An 18,129-nucleotide genomic window follows, 5' to 3' on the forward strand; every position below is an offset into this window, starting at 1 on the left:
ACCTCATTTTTTCTCTGCGTATTTCCTTCTTACTAATCCTCTGTTGTTCTTTAAAAGCTTCCCAGTCCTCCGTTTTCCCGCTTATCTTCGCTAAGTTATACTTTTTCTCTTTTAACCTTATATGTTTCTTTACTTCCCTTGTCAGCCACGGCCGCCCATGTCTCCTCCTGGGATCTTTCTTCCTTTTAGGAATGAACTGATCCTGCATCTTCTGCATTATAAACAGAAATATCCGCCATTGTTCCTCCACGGTCTTCCCTGTTAAGGTATTAAACCATTGAACTTTGGCCAGTTGCTCCCTCATAGCTCCATATTTCCCTTTATTCAACTGAAATATTGTCACTTCAGATTGTACCCACTCCCTCTCAAATTGCAGATTGAAGCTTATTGTATTATGGTCACTACTTCCCAATGGCTCCTTCACTTCGAGGTCACTGACCAATTCTGGTTCGTTACACAATACCAGATCCAGAATCGCCTTATCCCTGGTCGGCTCCAGCACCAGCTGCTCTAAAAATCCATCTCTGAGGCACTCCACAAAGTGTCTTTCTTGAGGCCCGATACCATCCTGATTAACCCAGTCTACCTGCATGTTAAAATCCCCCATAACAACTAACACTACGGGCAATTTAGCATGGCCAATTCACCTAACCTGCACATTTTTGGATTGTGGGAGGAAACCGGCGCAGACATAGGGAGAATGTGCAAACTCCACACAGAGAGTCGCCTGAGGTGGGAATTGAACCCAGGTCTCTGGCACAGTGAGGCAGCAGTGCTAACCACTGTGCCACCGTGCCGCCCATAAAGTTGCAGCTTGGTGACACACCTTGGTAGCCGTTTGTTCGGTCTTTGTGTAATTCATTTTGTGCCTGATCCGTAGGGCACTCCATCTTGCAATTTGAAAACGCAGGTTCACCCATGTCATGGCTGAGGCTCCAGTCTTTCAAAGAGCTGGATTTAAGCTTCACCAGTTTAATCATTTGAATTGTACGTCATTTATTTTGATTTCTCCTGGGATCAGGCAAGCTTTGATTTGTCTGCTATTTGTTGTCTTCCCCTAATTGTCCGGGAGAGGGCGGTGGTGAGCAATGTCATATCTTGAACATAAACAGAACATAGACCATGAAAGCGCAGTACAGGCCCTTCAGCCCTCGATGTTGCACCGTCCTATGGAACCATTCTGCAGCCCATCTATCCTACACTATTCCGTTTTCACCTCTATGTTTATCCTATGACCATTTAAATGCCCTTAATCTTGGCGAGTCTGCTACTGTTGCAGGCTGTGCATTCCATGCCCCTACTAGTCTCTGAGTAAAGAAACTACTTCTGACATCTCTCCTATATCTATCACCCCTCAATTTAAACCTATGTCCCCTCAGCATCTGAGGAAAAAGGCTCTAACTGTTCACCCTATCTAACCTTGTGATTATCTTAGTATGTCTCAATTAAGGCAACTCTCAACCTTCTTCTCTCGAATGAAAACAACCACAAGTCCCTCATCCTTTCCTCATAAGGCCTTCCCTCCATGCCAGGCAACATCCTAGTGTATTTCCTCTGAACCCTTAAGTTTTCACGTTCTTTTTTTCATGCGGTGACCACAACTGTATGCAATACTCCAATAGTGGCCACACCAGAGTTTTGTACAGCTGCAGCATGACCTCCTGACTCCTAAACCTAATCTCTCTATCAATAAAAATTGACCCACCATAAGCCTTCTTTGCCACCCTATCGAACTGGATTGAAAATATGTTGCTGGAAAAGCGCAGCAGGTCAGGCAGCATCCAAGGAGCATGAGAATCGACGTTTCAGGAATGAAGAAGGGCTCATGCCCGAAACGTCGATTCTCCTGCTCCTTGGATGCTGCCTGACCTGCTTCACTTTTCCAGCAACACATTTTCAGCTCTGATCTCCAGCATCTGCAGTCCTCACTTTCTCCTACCAAACTTTCAAGGATCTGTGTACATGAATACCGAGATCTCTCTGCTCATCTACACTACTAAGAATCTTACCATTACCCCAGTGCTCTTTCTTCCTGTTGCTCCTTCCAAAGTGAATCAGCTCACACTTTTCTGCATTAAACTCTGCATTTACCACCTCTCAGCCCAGCTCTGCAGCTTATCCATGTCCCTGTGTAGGCTGTAATATCCTTCAGCACTATACACAACTCCACAAATCTCAGTGTCATCTGCAAATTTACTAACCCATCTTTCGATGCCCTCATTCAGGTCATTTATAAAAATGGCAAAGAGCAGTGACCCCAAAAGAGATGCTTGCAGTACACCGCTAGTAATTGAACTCCAGGATGAACATTATCTATCAAAAACCACGCTCTGTCTTCTTTCAGCTAGCCAATTTCTGATCCAAACTGCTAAATTACCCTAAATCCCATGCCTTGGTATTTTGTGCAGAACCTTATCAAATGCCTTACTGAAGTGCAGATCCACCACATCAACCGTTTTATCCTCATGCACCTGTTCGGTCACCTTCTCAAAGAACTCAATAACGTTTGTGAAGCCGGAGCTACCGGGTTGACTATCCCTAATTAACTTATTCCTTTCTAGATGATTATAAATCCTATCTCTTCTAATCTTTTGCAACACTCTGCCCACAACCGAAGTAGGGCTCACTGGTCTATAATTACTAGGGTTGTCTCTTCTCCCCTTCATGAACAAGGGGACTACATTTGCTATCTTCCAGGATTCTGGCACTGTTCCTGTCGACAATTATGACATAAAGATCAAAGCCAAAGCCTCGGAAATCTCCACCCTGGCTTCCCAGAGAATCCTTTGATTAATCCCATCCCGTCTAGGGAACATAAATATTTTCACGCTTTCCAGAATTGCTAACTCCTCCTCCTTAAGAGGGAAATCAGGATGGCAAAAAGGGAACATGAGATAGCTTTGCTTAATTGGGCTAAGGAGAATCCAAAGGAAGTTTATAAATGCATTAAGGATAAAAGAATAATAATTAACAGAATAGGGCCCCTCAAACTTCAGCAAGGCAGTCCATGTGTGGAACTGCAGGAGATGGGGCGGATACTAAACAAGTACTTTGTGTCAGTGTTTACTGTGGAGAAAGACACAGCAGATAGAGAATTTGGGGAAATAGATGGTGACATCTTGAAAAGTGTCCATATTACAGAGGAGGCAGTGCAGTATGTCTTAAAATGCATAAAAATAGATAAATCACTGATACCTGATTAGGTGCACCCCAGAACTCTGTGGGAAGCTAGGGAATTGATTACTGGGACACTTGCTGAAATATTTATATCATCGATGGTCACAGGTGAGGTGCTGGAAGACCGGAGTTTAGCTAATGTGGTAAGGAAAAATCAAGAACCGGTGAGCCTGACATAGTTGGTGGGCAAATTGTTGGAGAGAATCCTGAGGGGCAGGATTTACATGTCTTTGTAAAGACAAGGACTGATTCAGGATAGTCAACATGGCTTTTTACCTGGGAAATCATGACTCACTAACCTGAGTGAAATTTTTGAAGAAGTAACAAAGATTATTGATTATGTCAGAGCAGTGGAAGTGATCTGTATGGACTTCAGTGAGGCATTCAACAAGTTTCCTTGTGGTGGATTGGTTTGCAAGGTTAGATCACATGGAAAAACAGAGAGACTAGTTGTTTGGGTATAGAAATGGCTGGAAGGGAGAAGACAGAGAGTGATGGAGGAGGGTTGCTTTTCAGACTGGAGGCCTGTGATCAATGGTGTGCCACAAGGATCAGTGCTCGGTCCACTGCTTTTTGGCATTGACATAATGATTTAGATGTGAACATAGGAGGTACAGTTGGTAAGTTTGCAGACGACAACAAATTGGAGATGTAGTGGGCAGTGAGGAAGGTTACCGCAGAGCACAATGGGCCGATGAGTGGCAGATGGAGTTTAATTTAGATAAATGCGAGGTGCTGTATTTTGGAAAGTCAAATCAGGCCAGGATTTAGATGCTTAATCATGGAATTACTACAGCATGAAAACAGGCTATTTGGCCCAACAAGTCCACACCGACCCTCTGAAGAGTAACCCATCCAGATCCATTTCCCTACCCTGGTCCTCTACATTTAACATGACTAATGAACCAAACGTATATATGCCTGAACATTTGACAATTCAGCATGTCGAATTCCCCAAACTGCACATCTTTGGACTATGGGAGGTAACCCACGCAGATACATGGAGAATGTACAAATTCTGCACAGACAGTTACCCGAGGCTGGAACTGAACCAGGGCTCTGGCACTGTGAGACTGCAGTGTTAATCACTGAGGCACTGAGCCACCGTGCCTTAATGGTGAGGTACTGGGGATTGTTGCTGAACAAAAAGACCTTGGAGTGCAGGTTCATAGTTCCTTGAAATTAGAGTCACAAGTTGAAAAGATAGTGAATATGGCATTTAGGATGCTTTCCATTATCAGTCAGAATTGAATACAAGTGTTGGGAGGTCAGGACATTGTGGATGCACAGGACATTGGTTTGGCCACATTTGGAATGTTGTGTGTAAATCTGGTCTCCCTTCTATCGGAAAAAAGTTGTGAATCTTGAAAGGGGTCAGAAAAGATTGACAAGAATGTTACCAGTGTTGCGTTTTTTTAAGCAATAGGGTGAGGCTGAACAGGCTGGGGTTGTTTTTCCTGGAATGTCGGAGGCTGAGGGGTGACCTTATAGAGGTTTATAAAACCATGAGCGCCACGGATAGGGTAAAAAGACAAAACGTTTTCCCTGGGGTGGGGGAGACCAGGACTAAAAGCATAGGTTTAGGTTGAGAGGGGGAAGATTTGAAAGGGACTTATGGGGCAACTTTTTTCATACAGAGGGTGGTGCATGTGTGGAATGAGCTGCCAGAGGAAGTGGCGCAGGTTGGTACAGTTACAACATTTAAAGGACATTTGGATGGGTGTATGAATAGAAAGGGTTTGGAGGAATCTGGGCCGAGGGCTGGCAAATGGGTCTAGATTAGTTTCCTACATCGGGTCGATATGGGCGAGTTGGACCAAAGGGTCTGTTTCCGTGCTGTCCATCTCTATGATTCTGAGACTCTATGAAATGCAGAAAAATCTAACACAAATCCACAGACATTAACTGGGTAACAGTCACACCCACACTCAGGGACACACATCTACAGACAGTACTGGGTAGCAGTCACATCCACACTCAGGGACACACACCGACAGACAGTCCTGGGTAGCAGTCACATCCACACTCAGGGACACACACCTACAGTCAGTCCTGGGTAGCAGTCACACCCACACTCAGGGACACGCACCGACATACAGTCATGGGTAGCAGTCAAACACACACTCAGGGACACACATCTACAGACAGTACTGGGTAGCAGTCACACCCACACTCAGGGACACACACCGACAGACAGTACTGGGTAGCAGTCACACCCACACTCAGGAACACACACCTACAGACAGTACTGGTTAACAGCCACACCCACACTCAGGAACACACACCTACAGACAGTACTGGGTAACAGTCACACCCACACTCAGAGACACACACCGAAAGACAGTACTGGGTAGCAGTCACAACCACACTCAGAGCCACACACCGACAGACAGTACTGGGTAGCAGTCACACCCAAACGCAGGGACACACACCTACAGACAGTCCTGGGTAGCAGTAATACCCACACTCAGGGACACAGACCTACAGAAAGTACTGGGTAGCAGTCACACCCACACTCAGGGACACACACCTACAGACAGTATTGGGTAGCAGTCACACGCAGACTCAGGGACACACACCTACAGACAGTACTGGGAAGCAGTCACACCCACACTCTGGGACACACAACTACAGACAGTACTGGGTAGCAGTCACACCCACACTCAGGGACACACACCTACAGACAGTACTGGGTAGCGGTCACACCCACACTCAGGGACACACACCTACAGACAGTACTGTGTAGCAGTCACACCCAAACTCAGGGACACACACCTACAGACAGTACGAGGTAGCAGTCACACCCACACTCAGAGACACACACCTGCAAACAGTACTGGGTAGCAGTCACATCCACACTCAGAGACACACACCTACAGACAGTACTGGGTAGCAGTCACACCCAAACTCAGAGACACACACCGACAGACAGTACTGGGTAGCAGTCACACCCACAATCAGAGACACACACCTACAGACAATACTGGGTAGCAGTCACACCCACACTCAGAGACACACACACCTACAGACAGTACCTGGTAGCCGTCACACCCACACTCAGAGACACACACCTACAGACAGTACTGGGGAGCAGTCACACTCACACTCAGGGACACACACCTACAGACAGTACTGGGTAGCAGTCACACCCACACTCAGAGACACACACCGACAGACAGTACTGGGTAGCAGTCACACCCACACTCAGGGACACACACCTACACACAGTACTGGGTAGCAGTCACACCGACACTCAGGGACAAACACCTTCAGACAGTACTGGGTAGCAGTCACACCCACACTCAGGGACACACACCTACGGACAGTCCTGGGTAGCAGTCACACCCACACTCAGGGACACACACCTACAGACAGTCCTGGGTAGCAGTCACACACACACTCAGGGACACACACCTACAGACAGTACTGGGTAGCAGTCACACCCACACTCAGGGACACACACCTACTGACAGTACTGGGTAGCAGTCACACCCACACTCAGGGACACACACCTACAGACAGTACTGGGTAGCAGTCACACCCACAATCAGAGACACACACCGACAGACAGTACTGGGTAGCAGTCACACCCACACTCAGGGACACACACCTACACACAGTACTGGGTAGCAGTCACACCCACACTCAGAGACACACACCAACAGAGAGTACTGGGTAACAGTCACACCCACACTCAGAGACACACACCGACAGACAGTACTGGGTAGCCGTCACACCCACACTCAGGGACACCCACCGACAGACCGTACTGGGTAGCAGTAACACACACACTCAGGGACACACACCTACAGACAGTACTGGGTAGCAGTCACACCCACACTCAGGGACACACACCTTCAGACAGTACTGGGTAGCAGTCACAGCCACACTCAGGGACACACACCTACAGACAGTCATGGATGATGGAAGATTCTGACTGATCCTCTTTCTGAACTAAGTTGTCACTCAGTTCAGCTTTGAGCTGTCACTGTGAGGAACAGGCTGGGGGGGCGAAATCAATGTAATGACTGAAGCCTCCAGTGTCTGTGATTGGCCTCAGCTCATTTGAAATGTGACTCAGCAGCAGCAAAGTGGGCATAGTGCGATCCCACCAGATGGGTCTGGACCAACAGAGTGAAGAGGAAATGCGTCAGATTGGAATGATTGGGCCCCAGCAGATTTCACTTTCTGTTCTGTTTCGAATCTTGTCAAGTTGACAGATTCCAGATCGAAGGGATCTCTTGATAATGATTGAAGATTGGTTCAAATCCAGTCTTTAGCTGATGTGTCATAGGTTGACCATCCAAGCAGCCAACCATGACAACCATTTGCTGAAAAGTAGCCAATCAGCTGAGGCTGGAGCAGTCTATATACAAAGCACTCTGAAACAGAAACTGAATCGTCTTCATCTTTATTCCCTTTTCCAGATTGACATTGACAGAAAACAGACTGCAATTAACAGCCCAGACAGAGGAAGCTGCACAAATTCACAGCCACAATGGAGCTTGAGGAAAACACTTGTGGAGATTTTCTCAAAAAAAAGAGAATCCTGTCATTTTAAACACTGACAGAACCTTAAATTGGAACTGACGGCTGAGCAGGAAGGAGATCGGGTTTACTGAAGCAGAGACTTCTGAAGTTCACGTTGATTTTGTGCAGCTGACAGTCTTGAGTATCGAGGAGTTTTACTTGACATCACAAGTCAATGCTGTCCCCAACTAACACTCCCAGAACAGGGTAGTACGGCGTTAGATACACATTTAATCTCCTTTACACTATCCCAAAGACCTGCCTTAACCGTGGAATCTCAGAAGTGTCTCTGAGCCAGTTCCAAGAAGTAAGAGAGTTGAAATTCAGTGTTGACAATGACCTTTGCCCTGCCAGCTCAGCCCTGTTCTGTTTAAAGTTGTGTCTCCTCTGTGGACTGTCTCAAACACTCTACACACATTCTGATCTACTGATGCTCTTGGTGAGGGGAGAGGGGAGGGTCACGTGGGTGAGGGCACAGGAGAAGCGAGCGTTGGACTCCCAGTCAGACCCAGAGAGGGTCAGCAGGCTGCTGACACTGGAGGTGCTGATGGAAGCTCGCAGGTAGTTGCTGGTCTGAACCCCGTCCGAAATGACTGCACCGTCCTTCTTCCACTGCACCTCCAGCTCATCAGGATAGAAGTGATTGGCAAGGCACACCAGGGTGGCAGTGCCCTTGGTATCTATCTGCTCCGGGGAGGGGGGCAGCAGGGTCAGCTTTGGCTGAGAGTTGTCACGGCCTGAAAGACAAGAGAAACAATTTTATTTTCTGACATTCAAAGGGATTTCAACTCTCTGAACATGAACTGGCAAAACAATCCATTTTGAACATTTGTATCCAACCCCTATAAAAGCCCATAAAATAACAGGCATTGTTCAAATTGCTTCTTGGGATGTGGGTGTCACTGGCCATTATTGTCCATCCCTAATTGCCCCTGAGAAGGTGATGGTAAAAGAGAAGGGACAGTTTTGGACCATCGTTTAGGGAATGAGTGTGGACAGCTGGAAGGGCTATCAATGGGGGAGCATTTCGGTGACAGTGATCAGAACTCAGTGAGATTGAGAGGAGGGATAGAAATGGAGAACCACGGAACAAGTGTAAAAGTTTTCATTTGGGAACAAACCATTTTACTAAACTGGGCAGTGACTTGGTAAAGCTCGGCTGAAAGACAAACTGCAGGGGTGAAATTAACCAGGAACTGAGGAAAACAAAGAGCTGACAGGATGAAATGTGTCCAAATGAAGTCAGGGAAATCCCAGTGATGTTTATAATCACAGAAAGAACAAGAAGAGAATGAAGGAATGTATGAGGCCCATTCGAGAGCAGGAAGGGAACTTGTGCGGAGGTGGAAGATGGAGCAATGGTTCCTCAAGAAAACTTTCCATCTATTTTAACAAAAGAGAGGGACAAAGCAGAAACTGTGGTTCAGGAGGAAGCCTGTGCAATACTGGAACGGCATCTTTCACATCTGAAAGACTCCCTGTTCATCCAAAGAAAAGAAAGATTCATGCTGTCCCCAAGACATTTGCAGACAGTGTGAGACTTGTTTGAAATGTGGTCACTGTTGTCATGTAGGAAATGTGGAAGCCAGATTGTACACAAGATCTCACAAGCAACAATGAACCAAGGAACATTTTGAGTGATGTTTGTTCAGGGATTAATATCAGTCTGAATATTATTCAAAGTGAAAATATCTGGCTTAGTTAGATGGAAAATGAGAAAATGGATGGCAAAGGAGAATGTCGGATTACTAGGTAGTGATGGGATTGATTGTTACCAGGAAATAAAAGGAAAGGACAGAATATTGTGAATGTCATGTTATACGAAGGAAACATAAAAGTGCAGGGAAGCTCAACAAAAGAACAAACGTAAAAGCTTTGTCTTTTAACACACGAACCATTTGGAATAAAGTAGACAAAGTGGTACCACACAATCCAAGGTAAATAAGGAAGATAGGGGCTCATGAGAATTTATGAAAGCATCCAGACCATGTAATAGGATGGAGAGTATGGAAAGGATCAGGAATTGAACTTGATGCCTAGCAGGGTGGAATGGTCGATCAGTGGTTAGCACTGCTGTCTCACAGCTCCTGAGACACAGACTCAATTCCAACTGACTGTCTGTGTGGAGTTTACACATTCTCCCCGTGTCTACTTGGGTTTCCTCCCATTGTCACAAAGATGTGTAGGTTCGGAGGATTATCTATGGGAATTGTAGGGTTGATGGGATACTTTTTCGAGGGTCAGGCTGGGCTGAATGTCCTGCTCAACACTGTACGGTTTCTATGATTTCTGACGGAGATAATTATGAGAAGGAGGCAGTCAGTGCATGACTGACGGTGTTGTACTTCGATTCATCGAGTATATGAAATAAGGTAAATGAGCCTGTAGTGCAGTGACATGGCTGGAAGGGGATCAGGGCTGGGAACTAAATATCCAGGGATGCACATCCAATTGAAAGGAAATGCCAGGGGATAGAGGGTCAAGTGTGAAGGAGGAACTGAAGATAATCCTTATAAATTGGGATGTGGTATTGTGGAGACTGACGGTATCAAAATTTGTAATTCCCCAGGGTCTGATGCTCTGCAACTCAGAGTCCTTAAGAAAGTGGGTGTAGAAATTGTGGACACTTTAGTGAACATTTTGCAGCATTCTGTAGACTTTGACAGAGTTCCAATGGACTGGACAGTATCCAATATAACTCCACTTTTTAATAAAAGGAGGGAGAGTGAAAATGAGGAATTATACATGAGGAAAACACTGGAGTCAGTTATTAAAGATACAATAACTGAGCATTTGGAAAGCAGTGACAGGATCGGTCCAAGTCAGCATGGATTTACTAAAGGGAAATCAGGCCTGACACATCTTCTGGAAGGTTTTGAGGATGTAATCTGTTGAGAGTGGACAAGGCTGAATCAGTGGACAACAAAAACAAAAAATGATGAAAAAGTTCAGCAGGTCTGGCAGCATCTGTGGAGAGAAACTGAAGTTAGCGTTTTGGATTGAGTGACCCTCCCTCAGTACTCAAAGGATGTTGTGTGTATCTGAACTTTCAAAAGGCTTTTGACAAGGTTCCACACAAGAGATAAGTGAGTTTCATTAAACCTCATGGTATTGGAGGTAATGTATTGACATGGAGAGAGAACTCGTTGCCAGATAGAAAGCAGAGAGTTGGAATAAATGGGTCCTTCTCAGAGTTGCAGGCAGTGATGAGTGGTGTACCGCAGGGTTCAGTGCTAGGACCCCAGCTGTTCACAATATACATAAATAATATCGACAAAGGAATTGAATGCAACCCCTACAAACTTGCAGATGACATGAAGCTGGGTGACAACGTATGCTGTGAGGAGGATGCTAAGAGGCTGCAGGGTGACTTGGACAGGCTGACTGAGTGGACATATACTTGGCAAGTACAACATAATGTGGATAAATGTGGGATGATCCACTTTGGTGGTAAACAGATTCTGAATAAATGGTGTAAGTTTAGGAAAAGGTGAGGTGCACTGAGAGCTGGGTGTTATTGAAAGGGTGCATACAGGTGCAGCAGGCAGTGAGGAAAGCTAATGGCATGATGGCCTTCACAGTGAGAGGATTTGTGTATTGGAGTAAGGATGTCTTGCAGAATTAAACAGGGCCTTCGTGAGGCCTCACCTTGAGTATTGTGTGCAGTTTTGGTCTCCGAGTCTGAGGAAGGACATTCTTGCTCTTGAGGGAGTCCAGTGAAGGTTCACCAGACTGATTCCTGGGACGGCGAGACTGACATATGAGGAAAGACTGGATAGAATGGGCTTGTACTCACTGGGATTTCGAAGAATGAGAGGAATCTCACAGAAACATATTAGATCCTAATGGGATTTGACAGGGTTGATGCTGGAAGAATGTTCCCAACATTAGGAAAGTCCAGAACCAGGAGTCACTGTCTAAGATTAAAGGTTAAGTTACTCAGATGTTGTGAAACTGTGGAATTCTCTCACACAGTAAGCTGGTGGGGCCAGTTTGTTAGATATATATCAAGAGGGACGTGGTCCTTGAGGATGAAGGGCTTTATGGGAATAGGGGGAGAGTGGGAATGGGAAACTGATATTACATAATCAGCCATGATCATATTGAACGGTGGTGCAGGCTCAAAGGGCTGAATGGCCTGTTCCTGCAGTAATTTTCTATGTTTCTATGTTTCTAATGATAGGTAGATGTGTGAGGGGTGTGAGGGTGGGGCATGGGAGGAGACGGTTTACCCTGTCAGGAAGAACTGAAATTATATCGGCAGCAAGAGGAAATATCGAGTGGGAATGCAGAGAATGCAGTGAGTCAACTTAAGAAACCACAAAGGAACAAAAACCCTGATGGGAGTTATATACCAGCCTCCTCGTAGTCGTCAGGATGTGGATCAGAAAATAAATCAGGAGATAGAAAAGGCATGTAAGAAAGGAATTATTAAAATAATCATGGGGACTGCAATGTGCAGGTGGACTGGGAAAGTCAGTTTGGGAATGGATCTCAAGGAAAAGAATTCATGGAATGTCTGTAAGAGGCTTTTTTGGAGCAGCTTGTGGGACAATACTAGGAAACAGGTAATTCTGGGCTTGTTAATGTGTAATGAGGCAGCTCTGATTGGGGAGCTGAAGGTGAGTGAACCCTGAGGGGGCAGTGACCACAATAAGATAAAATTCACCCTGCAGTTCGAGAGGGAGAAGCTGGAATTCTAAGTAATAAGAGGAGTTCATGAGCAAGTTAGACAAAGGAGAGCCAATGGACATGATCTGTTTGGGTTTCCAGAAGGTCTTTGACAGGTTGCCACACAAGAGGCTGCTAAATAACGTAAGAGCCCATGGGGTTTGGCGGCCGGTACTGACATGGATAGAGATTGGGAATAAATGGGTATTTTGCAAGATGGCAGCTGGTGCCTCGTGCAGTTCAGCAGGGGGCAGTGTTGGGACCACAGCTATTCATGTAACAATCAATTATATATTAACGATCTGGGAAAAGGAACTGAGGGCATTGTTCCTAAATTTGCTGATGACACAAAGAGGAGGTGAGGGACAGGGAGAGTTGAGGAAGTGGGGAGGCTTCAGAAGGACTTGGAAAGGCACAGTGAGTTGGCAAAGGAGTGGCAGATGAAATACAATATGGGAATGTGTGAGGTTATGCACCTTGGTTGGAAGAATAGAGGCTCAAACTGTTTTCTAAACGGTGAAATTTGGAATATTCTGAAACACAAAGTGGCTTGGGAGTCCTCTTTCAGGTTTCTCTTAAAGTTAGCATGTATGTTCAGTTGGCAATTACGAAGATAAATGCAATGTTAGCATTCATTTCAACTGATTTAGAATACAAGAGCAGTGTGTACTGCTGAGGCTGTTTGAGACTCTGTTCAGACTGCATTTGAAATATTGTGAACAGTTTTGGGACCTGTATCTAAGCAGGGATGTGCTTGCATTGGGGGAGATCCAGAGGAGATTTATAAGAATGACCTTGGGGGTGACAGCCTGGTCTGATGAGGAGCGGTTGAGATATCTGGATGTGTACTTGATGGAGTTCAGAAGGACATGGGAGGATCACATTGACACTAACAGAACACTGAGAGGCCTGGATAGAGTGGGCGGGGAGAAGATGTTTCCACTAGTAAGAGAAACTCGGACCAATGGGCACAGTCACAGAGTTAAGGCATAACTCATTCGGACTGAGATGAGGAGGAATTTCTTCTGCCAGAGGGTGGTTAATCTGTGGAACTCATTGCTGTGGAGGTGAAGTCATTGAGTGTATTTAGTACAGAAATTGATAGATTCCTGATTGGGAAGGTGATCAAACATAATGGGAAGAAGGCAGGAGAATGGTCTTGAGAAACACATGACCAAAGAGCACAGCAGAGTTGATGGGGCGAATGGCCTAATTCTGATGTCTTTTGAAGAGAGTCTGCAAAACCCCAGAACACTGAAAGCTCTGGATTGTGAGTCCTGCTGGAGCTGTTTGTCATCAGAACTTTGCCAAGTGGAGAGAGTGTGCATCCTGTTCCTTGTGGGAACTTCGGAATGCTTCCTAGCTCCTGGAATACCATGAAGTACAGGAAGTGTGGTCAGTGACAGCAGTTGGAGGTCCGGGTTTCGGAGCTTGAGCAGCAGCTGGTGTCAGTGCGGAGAGTCTGTGAGGCAGAGAGCTCCGTGGAGAGCACGTTTCTGGATGTGGTCATTCTGCAGCTTTAGAGTATGCAGGGAGAGAGGGAATGGGGGAGCAGCAGACAGTCCAAAAGGACCAGGCAGCTAGTACAGGAATACTCTGAGTGCATCCCGCTCTGCAACAAACATTCTATTTGGAATCCTGATGGGAATGATGGTTCATCTGGGGAATGCAGCCAGAGCCAAGTCCCTGGCACCAAGGTGGGGGGCAGCTGTACAGGAGGGCGCAAGGAAGACTGGAATAGTGGTAGTGAGAGGAGATTCGAGAGTGAGGGCAATCGATAGGTGTTTCTGCAGCTGCAGATGGGAATCCAGGATGGTGCGTTGTCTCCCTGGTGCCAGGGTCAAGGATGTCTCTGAGTGGCTGCAGAGCACCCTGAGGGGAGAGGGGGAATAGGCAGCGGTCATGGTCCACATCGGTCCCGGTGACAGAGGGAGAAAAGGGATGCGCTCCTGCAGTCGGAATTTAAGGAGCTTGGGAGGCAATTCGCAACAGGAACTCAAAAATAGGAGTTTTTGGATTACTCCATTGACCAATGCAAGTGAGGATAGGAACAGGAGGATAAAACGGGTGCATGTGGGGCTGGAAAGTTGGTCCAGGAGGGAGGGCTTTAGATTCTTGGGTGTTTGGGAATGACTTGTTGGGAGATGCGACCTCTGTCGACTTGGATGGGTTGCTCCTGAACAGAGCAGGAATTGAGCTCCTCATGGGGTGATTTGCTGGTGCTGTTGGAGAGGGTTTAAATTAATATTGAAGGGCCGTGGGAACCAGGAAGTAATACCAGGGAGGAACATCAAGGATCACAGAATCCGGGAAAAAATTGTTAGCATCAGAGTAAGGAATAGTAACTTCTTAGGCAGGTTCAGAGTGAGAGAGAGCCAGCAATAAATTCTAAATCTGGTTGATTGTGCATGTATGGGACTGCACGGAGGGTGGGAATAAGATTGGGGAGTTACAGGCGCAGATTACCAAATGGAAATCTGATGTTGTTGCTTTAACATTTGAGGTTCAAATGAGGACAGGACTGGTTGTTAAATATTCCTGGATCCAAGGTGTTCAGGAAAGATAGGAAAGGGGGGAAAGGGTGAGAGGTGTGGGATTGATTAAGGAGATCGGTGCAGAGCTGGAGAAAGAAGGTGTCTCAAAGGTGTCAAGGACAGAATTGATTTGGTTCAAGATAAAGAACAAAAAGGTGCAATCGGGTTGCTCAGTGCAGTCTGTCGGTCACTGACTAGAGGGAAGGATGTACAGGAATAAACCTGCAAGGAATTTACAGAGAGATGCAAACATTAGGTGATTTAAATTGTCAGAATATCAACTGAGGCAGTAACTGGATCTTGGGAATGAGGAGATCCAAGTGGATCAAGTGTCAGTGAGAGGGCATTTAGGGAAGAGTGATCATTGTATCATAAGGTTTAGGGGACAGTGGAAAAAGACAATGGACAATTCAGCATAAAGTCATGATCATGGATCATATTCCATGGATCACCTCCAATGTTTCACTCTTAGAATTCTTCATATTTTATTTTAAAACCGAATATGAATGAGTTGCCAATCTAATATTTTGCCGCAGTATTTACGGTTGAGAAGGACATGGAAGTGAAGGAAATTTGGGAAATAAATGTTGATGTCTTGAGAAGAGTCCATATTACAGAAAAAGAGGTGCAGTAATCTGTTCTTTAAACTCATGAAGATATATAAATCCCCAGGACCTGATAAGCTCCATCCCAGTACTTTGTGGGAATCTTAGGAATAGACAGTGAGGCGCCTTGTGGAGATGTTTGTATCATCAACAGCCACCGGTGATGTGCTGGAAGACTGGAGTGTATCTAATGTTGAGCTGTTATTTAATAAGGTCTGCAAGGAGTACCCAGGGAATTATAGACCGGTGAGTCTGATAGTGGTAAGTTTTTGGAGGGGATTTTGGCAGACAGGATCTAAATGCATTTGGAAAGACAAGGATTGATTAGGGATAGTCCACCTGGCTTTGTCAGTGGGAAAATGTGTCTTCCAAAATTTTTTGAGGACATGACCAATAAGATAGCTGAGGGCAGAGTGGTAGACATTGTCTACATGGACTTTAGCAAGGCCTTCGACAATTTCCTGCATGGACATCTGGTTAGTAAGTTAGATCGAATGGGATCCAGGGACAGCAAGTTAATTGATACAAAATTGGCTTAATGGTTGGAGACAGAGTGTGGTGGTAGAGGGTTGTTTTTCGGACTGGAAGCCTGCGACAAGTGAAAGGATTGCTTCCAGGTTCATCATTGAATGAGAATATAGGAAGTATAGTTTGTGAGTTTGAAGATGACACCAAAATTGGCGGTTTCATGGTCAGTGAAGAAGGCTATTTGAGAGTACATTTACATTATGTATTGAGATTATAGCGAGGTGTTGCATTTTGGTACAAAAACCAGGCCAGGGCTTACAAAGTTAATTATGGGGCCATGGGGAGTGTTGTCAAACAGGGAGACCAAGGGGTGGAGGCACATAGAGGATTGAACCTGGCGTCACGTGTAGACAGGGTGGTGAAGAAAGCATTTGGTGCACTTGTCTTCATGGGGTATGGGAGTTGGGACATTATGTTACAGCTCCCCAAGATATTGATCAGGCCACGTTTCCAATCACCCTGCTATTGGAAGGATAACATTCAAATGGAAACAGTGTAAAAAGGATGACAAGGATGTCACCGAGATTGGAGGGTTTGAGTTATAAGGAGAGGCTGGTTAGGCAGTGTTAGTTGCCTTGGAAGCTCAGAGTCTGCAGGGTGACATTTTAGAGATTTAAAAAATCATAATGGGCATAGATTAGGTGACTAGCTAAGGTCTTTTCCCCAGGGTAGGTTAGTCCAAACCTAGCGGGTAGAGGTTTAAAGTGAAAGAGGAAAGATTCAAAAGGGACCTGAGGTATCCATCTTTCAGGCAGAAAGTGGTATTGAATGAACTGCCAGAGGAAGTCGGAGAGGCGAGAATGATTAAAACATTTAAAAGACATTTGAACAGGCACGTGGGAAGAGAAAAAGGATAGGAAATGAGCCAAATGCAGGCAAATGGGACTACGGGGAATAGAAAAGGTTTATAGTTCACAAAGGATGTGAATATGTTGCAGATGTCGTGAAAGAAAATTCCCATGAAAGGTTCAGGGATGAGGAACGTCAGTTAAGAAAATATATTGGAGAAGTTCAGACTGTCTTCCTTGGAGAAGAGGAGGCTGGGAGGAGATTTGTTTGAGAAATTCAACATCAGGAGAGGTCTGGAGAGATTAAATAAGGAGAAAATGTTCCCTCTCCTTAACGGATCGAAAGCGAGAGGCACAGATCCAAAGTAATTGGTAGAAGAAGCAGAAGTGAGACAAGGAAAAACAGTTTCAGCCAGTGAGAAGTTAAAGTATGGAATGCACTGCCTGAGAGTGGTGGAGGCAGCTTCAATAGAAATATTCCGAAGGGAATGAGACTGTTCTTTGAAAAGGAACAATGAGCCGGGTGACTGGGAGAAGGAAAGAGAATAACACTCAGTGAATTGCTCATTCAGAGAGCCAGTACCGTCAGGATGGACAGAATGGCCTCCTTGTGCACTGCAACAATTCTGTGATTGTGTGATTGAACAGAGTTAAAGCTGGGGAAGGTGGGAGCTCGGTGTCTCACTGTGCTGCTGCTGCTGCTGCTGCTGCTGAGGTCAGTGAGATCAGAGACTGGGACAGGGAGCCAGAGCTCACATCAAATTTTGCCCGTGTCTGTCACACTGAGACTGACAGGAGGCTACTCACTGAATTCACTCCATGCTGCAGGAATGGGACCACAGGCTGCAAATGGACAGAGCTCCTCCACACGGTGAGTAAAACTGACTGACTTATATCTTGCTGCTTAAAGGGGGCAATGGGACGAAAGAAATGCAGCTGTACACCCTGTTAGACACAGTGCTCCTCAATCAACCATTTCATTCCTTGCAGCTGTCCACTAACACTTTCAAAAATTCAGCATTTGTGTTTTAGCAAGTTTTGTATTAAAAGGGTTTACTTACTCAGTCTGAGCTTGGTTCCTTTACCGAACGTTAACCACAGTGAGAACTCCCAGTGCAGAGGCTGTACAAAAATCTCTGCTCTCTGCTTCCCTCTGTCACTCTCACCCTCTCCCTACCTGTCTCTGTCTCTCACTTACTCTCAACTTCTCTGTGTCATTCATGTTTTTCTATTTGTCTCATTCTGTTTTTTTCTCTCTCTCTTTCTCCCTCTCTCTCTCTCTCACACACACATACA

At 45.6% G+C, this 18,129-nt stretch overlaps 1 long non-coding RNA gene across 1 annotated transcript; it reads right to left on the reverse strand.

The window, feature by feature from the left end:
- Positions 1–7,572: 7,572 nt before the first annotated feature.
- On the reverse strand, positions 7,573–17,928 carry LOC140479404 (uncharacterized). The gene is made up of 2 exons (XR_011961020.1): positions 17,895–17,928; positions 7,573–8,444 (listed from the first exon to the last, which is right to left on the reverse strand). It is a non-coding gene; the product is annotated as an uncharacterized lncRNA (long non-coding RNA).
- Between the last annotated feature and the right edge of the window lie 201 nt (positions 17,929–18,129).

Source organism: Chiloscyllium punctatum, chromosome 7 (genome assembly GCF_047496795.1).
Source record: "Chiloscyllium punctatum isolate Juve2018m chromosome 7, sChiPun1.3, whole genome shotgun sequence".
In the NCBI taxonomy this organism is placed as follows: Eukaryota; Metazoa; Chordata; class Chondrichthyes; order Orectolobiformes; family Hemiscylliidae; genus Chiloscyllium; species Chiloscyllium punctatum.